This window comes from Octopus sinensis, linkage group LG16, assembly GCF_006345805.1.
Source record: "Octopus sinensis linkage group LG16, ASM634580v1, whole genome shotgun sequence".
Classification (NCBI taxonomy): Eukaryota; Metazoa; Mollusca; class Cephalopoda; order Octopoda; family Octopodidae; genus Octopus; species Octopus sinensis.
This window is the reverse complement of record NC_043012.1, coordinates 54,918,292-54,925,805: the sequence shown is the minus strand read 5'-3', so window position 1 is coordinate 54,925,805 and position 7,514 is coordinate 54,918,292.

Genomic DNA, 7,514 nt, shown 5'->3' with positions numbered 1-7,514 from the left:
AAGCAAATGCTGTATGAAGTAGAGATCCCAACTTGAAGGACAAGCTAAAGATTACTATCATTGTTGTTTAGTGCCAGATCAGCCCTGGTTCTGCAGAACTATGATCAAAGGTATTCCAGTTATAACCTTCTTGTTTCCTCAAACATAGTTTATATTTCAGACTACATCTAATATAAATCGGTATAAACAGTATAAATATGTAGTTTTGGGTAACACAACCATTAGCAATTCTCAACCCGATTTTCTCATAAAGAAGTTTCCAGAAGTGAAAATATATTTTGGAAAAAGTTTTTTCCTTTATAAAATTTTAAAAGAGTTTTCTTTGATTTATATAGAATATAAAATTCCTTTTTATACCTTTTTAATTTTTCTCAATATACATCCATATTATTGTCAATATTATTTATTAATGTAAAGAATAATGAGAATTTAAAAAAAGAAAAAAAATAGCATTAAATTTCATTTCAACCAATTTATATATCTCTTTAGCATTTTAACCAGCCATATCCAGCCAAAATATTCTGCCTGTTTTACAGTCAAACTAACCAGATATGGCTTCTCACACCAGCCATACAACAACATTCTAAAAATTAATAGTCACCTTATCAAAATCTCAAACTCTCAGAGCTACAAGATAACACATGATTAATTCAAAACAATGAGAATAAAAAAGCATTACTTTTGATAAAATAATGTCAATGCTAAAGGGTTAAATATATATATATATATATATATATATATATATACATACATATATACACACATATCACCTTTATTATTGTCATTTTTATGTCTGTTTTTCCATATATGCAACGTATTGAGGTAGGTTTTCAGCTATAGAATGCTCTTCCTGTTGCCAACTCTCGTTATATTTTCAAGTAAGGTATCATTTATTTTACTGGTCTGAACAAATCCACTGAACTAGGGGACATTGATTTCCTGGTGAATGTAAACAACGTCATCACTTTGGGACAAGACTCTGTCAGTGAGAACACTCAGAATTAATATTCACACATACATGCTAACACACACACATTCACAAATACATGTGTGTGTGTGTGTGTGTGTGTAAGTATATATATACTGGGTGGGCTAAAAGTCACGCATAAGTTCCATATGCTCTGGAATTGTCAAAGACATGCTTCAATTTCCTAAAATTGAATAAAATAATGATGAATACACACATACTTGTACGTGATGAACAAAATTAATAATAATAATAATATTAATAACAATAATAATAATAAAAATACTAATATAAATAAAATGCTGTGTTTGGTACATGACTTTTTATCCACTCTGTATATCTATGTATGATATATATAAAAACATACTCAATAGGCTTCCTTTCAGTTTCTGCTAATCAATTCCACTCTCAAAGCATTGGTCAACCCAAGAGAATATGCACAATAGTAGAAGACATCTATCTCAACAAGATGCCCAACAACAAGACCTGAAGCCATGCGGTTGTAAAATGAACTTTTGTAACCAAAACTATTGCCATGCCTTTCTTCAATGTAAATATGTGCATCAAAATTGGAAACAAAAAGAAATTAATATAAGCCATTATTAGCACCAATTTGAGAGAGAAAAGAACAATAAATCCACAGATAGGCTCAGGCAATGTATTTATCAATAGCTGGATGGCTGTATTACTGAAAATGAAATCAGTGACACACTAACTTGTGAAGTGACAGATCTGTGGTTCAAATCCTATAAATGGTGGCACTGTTTTTACTTTCTTTCTCACATGAATTTATGATGTTTTGTGTCCTTTTAACAGTAAATTCATTCCTGAAAATACTAATAATCTTTTTAAGACCAGAAATTGGGGTTGGGTAGATAGTGATTATATTGGCCCTCGTTCTTAACTGGTACTTTATCAACTCTGGTACTTGATTGGTATTCTTTTACTTGTTTCAGTCATTTGACTGCGACCATGCTGGAGCACTTCCTTTAGTCGAGCAAATTGACCCCCAGGACTTATGCTTTGTAAGCCTAGTACTTATTCTTATTTGTTTACTGCCCACAGAGGAGACAAATGGATTAAGTCAATTATATCGACCTCAGTGTGTAACTGGTACTTATTTATTCGACCCCGAAAGGATGAAAGGCAAAGTCGACTTCAGCAGAATTTGAACTTAGAACGTAGCGGCAGACGAAGTACCATTAAGCATTTCGCCCGGCGTGCTAACAGTTTTGCAAGCTCACTGCCTAGTACTTATTCTACCAGTGTCTTTGGTCAAACCATTAAGTTATGGGAATGTAAACACACCAACATTGGTTGTCAAGCGATAGTGGGGGGGGGGACAAACAAACACAGACACACAAACATATATACAACGGGCTTCTTTCAGTTTCCATCTACCAAATCCACTTACAAGACTTTGGTTGACCTAAAGCTATAGTAGAAGACACTTGCCCAAAGTGCCACACAGTGGGACTGAACCCAGAACCATGTAGTTGGGAAGCAAGCTTCTTACTACAAAGCCACTCCTGCACCTAGAAAAATATGGAATGCCTCACAAATTTGTGTGTCATCTTTGACCTAACTATTTGACGAATTCTTTTATTGTATCAATCTTGGAAGGATGAAAAGCAGTTTTGACCCCAGTATAATCTGAGCAATGTTAAAGAGCTGAAATACTACAAAGCATTTTTCTGATGCTCTTAATGATTCTACCAACCAACTTACTTAGTAGCAATAATAATAATAATAATAACAATAATAATGGTTTCAAATTTTGCCGCAAGGACAGCAATTTTGGGGGAGGGGACTAGTTCATTACATCGATCCCAGTTATCTTCTGGTACTTATTTTATCGACCCCGAAAGGATGAAAGGCAAAGTCGACTTCAGTGGAATTTGAACTCAGAACAAACACAGATGAAATACTGCTAAGCACTTCGCCTGGCATGATGACAATTCTGCCAGCTCGCCACCTTACTAATTATAATAATCCTTTCTACTAAAGGCACAAGGCCTGAATTTTTTTTTTGGGGGGGGGGAGAAACTAGTCGATTACATCGACCCCAGTGTTTCACTGGTACTTCATTTATCGATCCTGAACGGATGAAAGGCAAAGTCAACCTTGGTGGAATCTGAACTCAGAATATAACGATGGGCAAAATACTGCTAAGCATTCTATCCAGTATGCTAATAATAATAATAATGATAATAACACCAACAATAATAATTATAATAACCCTTTCTACTATTGGCACAAAGCCTAAATTTTGGAGTAGGGGACAGATGATTACATCAACCCCAGTGTTTCACTGATACTTATTTCATCAACCCTGAAAGAATGGAAGACAAAGTTGACTTCAGCAGAATTTGAACTCAGAACATAAAGACGGGTGAAATGTTGCCAAGCATTTTACCCAGCATGCTAACGATTCTGCCAGCTTGTTGCCTTAAAAATGTATGCAATCTGGTTGTGCTGTTATTGTTGCTTTGTTATACACCAGCCCTGAATGATCAAATTAAAAGATAGCATCAAATTTCATTTTAACTGGTATAAACATCACCATCATTATTTTTTCATCTGTACGTCCATGCTGGCACACAAGTTACATGAAAGTTACTGAAGCAGATTTTTAATGATCAGATGCCTTTCCTGTTGCCAACCCTCAATAGTTATCCAGGCAGAGTATTTTTTATTCCATACACATTGGTTTACTGGTGTAATGTAAACATTATCATCATTTGGGGCTCAGATGGTGTTAATAAAGACACCATATCAACGTTCATAATACTCAAGCTGGGGCTGAGAAGGAGGAGACCCCCTTCAGTCATGAATGACCATGGGACTGCACCTAGAAAGTTACCCTCCGAGGCACAAGTCCGAGCAAGGTTGTTTATGGAAAACCAGCAGTCACCCATGCATGCCGGCCTCCCCTCTCCATGCCACCGATGTTATCCAAGAGAAAAGCAAAGGCCGATACAGCTTGGTACCAGTGATGTCGCAACTCATTTCTACAGCTGAATTAACTGGAGCAACACAAAATAAAGGGTCTTGCTCAAGATCACAACATGCAGCCCAGTCTGGGAATCAAACTCACAACCTCAATGCTCTAACCACTCAGTCATGCGCCTTCACCAAGCTGGGACTATCTCATTAATTTTATGTGTTCTTCTTTTGATTGTAAAGTTTGAGTTGGGGAATTTTGGTTGGTTATGGTCTGTCCACATTACTCCAAAAGGAGCATAGAGCCAGTTTTCCAGTCCCTCTGGCAAATATATCCCTACTGAAAGGTGTGCCGGTCCATCGCAGGGTTACTCATTTTTACCAACAGATTGGACTGGAACAATGTGAAATGAAGTGTTTTGCCCAAGAACACAATGTGTTGCCCAGTCCAGGAATTGAAACCACAGTCTTATGATCATGAATCTAACACCCTAACCACTAAGCCATATGCCTTCACAGAATTAGGGAAGACTTAACTGCAATTTCTAGCAAGCCATACCTCATTGTTGCTTTGTCTCAGCTGGAACATTACTGCTCATCAGTTTCAGCTTTTTAGAATAGTTTTAATATAGCATAAATAAATAAATAAAAAAATAACAACCAAGTTTGTTAATGTGTATGATAACTTTTTATACAAAACCTCAGCTTAGAGGATAAGACTTTATTATTTCTAAGTGACTTCATGGCTGTTAAAGGGAACGATAAAATTTTCATCCAAAGCAGGGGTTTTCAACCATTTTTTTAATTTATGAACCCCTTAGATTACTGTTTCATTCTAGTGGACTTCAATAACCAGTCAATGTTTAAAAACTAGTTTTATAGAAACTTCTTTCAAAATTTCTATTTTGTTTCATACATATTAATTTGTGTAGGATGAACAATGTAAAATGTTAGAGAAAGAAACCTGGCTGTTTCTTGCAATACATACATCTAAAGCAAATTTTTTCAGGGACCCTTTAAGTAGGATTGTGGATCCCCAATTACTATTTTGTTGTGTGAACCCCCAAAAATCTTATAAGGACCCCAGTTGAGAACCAGTGATCTAAACGGTGCAAATCAGAAAAAAAGATCTTTGAAATACTTCTGTATCTTATTAAGTAGAGTAATTACAGGCCAAACAACCTATTGCTTACCTATGGTTAATCTTGCTTCTTCAGTCCTGGAAAGTAATTGTGTGCATTTACAATATAGATAACTTTTAGTCCATGCAATAAGAAAGGTATATGAAGATGATTTGAGATGAACAAGAAAATTTACAATGCATAAACATCTATCTGCTCTCCTATATGGCTTTGAAACCTGGACAAGTTTTAGGCAACAAATTTTAGGAGAAATCACCAGAGATGACTGAGAAAAATCATGCATATGTGATTAAGAATTTTATTTCTCAACCACATAGTTCCAGGTTCAGTTCCAATGCATGGTACCGGGAGTAATTGTCTTCTGCTACTATGGCCCCAGATCAACCAAAGTCTAGTGAGCAGACTTTGGACGACAGAAACTAAAAGAAGCCTGTCATATATATACATACATACATATATATATATATATATATATATATATATGTGTGCATGTGTGTGTACATTTATTTCTCCTTGCCTTGACATCATACGACAGCTGTAAATGTGCATCATTGTCATTCATTTCCAACATACTTTGCCATGGGGAAATATCTTGTTTGGAAACCGGTGAGGGTTGGTGACAGGAAGGGTATCCAGCCATAGAAAATCTGCCCTATCTATGCAAGCATGGAAACACATACATTAAAACGATGATGATGATGATCCAGTAATAGAACAGACAAAGGAACCTCAGTGTACATGAGCAATTTAATATCTCTTGCAGTAAAACCATGATTAGACATCAGATTTGAAGGGCCGACCATGCAAATGCTGGTCAAATGGTTGAGCAACTGAAGGAAATAAGGAAGGAGCATATAAAGAGGAGAAATGAAGAGGTTCAAAGACGTACTTTAAGGAAACGTGAAAAAGTCCTTGTTTTGGTGTGTGGTGGCTTTGTGTGCTTCAGTGACCCTCAAGAGCTGTGCCAGTGGAGCACAAAATCCTTAGAAGTAGAACACAAAATCCTTAGAATTACTTAGAAGTAAACAAAGTTACAGAAGCATCAATGACAATTCCAAACCAGCAAGACATGAGATGGGAAGACGGCCCTCCTTCAAGGAGATGTATGATCAATGCAACAAAATCCAAAAGAAAGCTACAAGAGCGGAAAGTAGGACACTGAAGCAGAGCTGGAAAAGCAAGGATCCAACTTGAGAGAAGCAGAAAAGACAGCACAGAGCTGAGAAAAGTGAAGGGAAGTCAGCAATGGCCTATGTTCCATCCATAGCAATCAAAGGGCTTAAGTGGGATTATTATGGGATGTAAATAATCAATATAGCAACAGATCATCTATGATGGCATGCAACCCTTTTTGACAGAACAAGGATCAAACTGTTCAATGATAGATGTGAGTGTAGAAAGCAGTACAAAGCAATTGACACAGAAATTTTTTTTTCTCCAGCAAGTTTGTGGTTAGACTTCTAGCTACCATTTTATTCTATATGTGGGACCACAGATGTGAATTCTGGAATTTGGCTTCACAATAATGATCAACCCTGAGGGTCTAGTACCAACAGCATTAGGAATATATGTATATTATGCATACACACACACACACACACATTCTTTTACTTGTTTCAGTCATGACTGTGGCCATGCTGGAGCACCGCCTTTAGTCAAACAAATCGACCCAAAATATCTTATTTAGTTTGTTTACCATTTGTTTTTTTTTATTTTAAAACTGTCTTAGTTTTTGCTGGAAGTTACTCTTCCATTTTAGGAAATTACATAATCACCATCATAGTACTATCTGTAAGCACACACACACACACATATATATATATCTATATCTATATCTATATACATATACACGCACACACATTATGCATGTGGTATTATTGGAGGTCTTATTTTATATGCCAGAGGTAAATTGTATGAGACTGAATAACAGGGATATATATATATACATACATATATATATATATATATATATATATATATATATATTATATATCTTAGTAGGTCTTTCAAAGACAGTATCAATATCATGTAGCTGCATTCTTTTGTTTGATTTTTCAAACAAATTATAATAATAATAATAATATTAATAATAATATCAAATACATTTTCCATACAGGTTTTAATTAAAATATCAACTAAAAGAAAACAAGAATCAATCTATGGAAATGTTAAACAAAAAAAAAATTCAATAGATATTTTTATTTAAACACCGGTATGTCTAGTGCAGCATCACTCACGTTTACTTTACACAAAACAGGGCAAAAAAAAAAAAAGAAAAGATATGTTGAAAATTAAATGTTAAGGTAGATTTAATTTAGAAACTTACATTTTGATTACACCAGCTATAAAATAGTTTTCAAATAATGAATTTAAAATATGTTTATATATATATATTATTTGAAAATTATTCAATATTTCCGACAAAACCTATACTGTAATGTAAATTCAATATCAAAAGATGT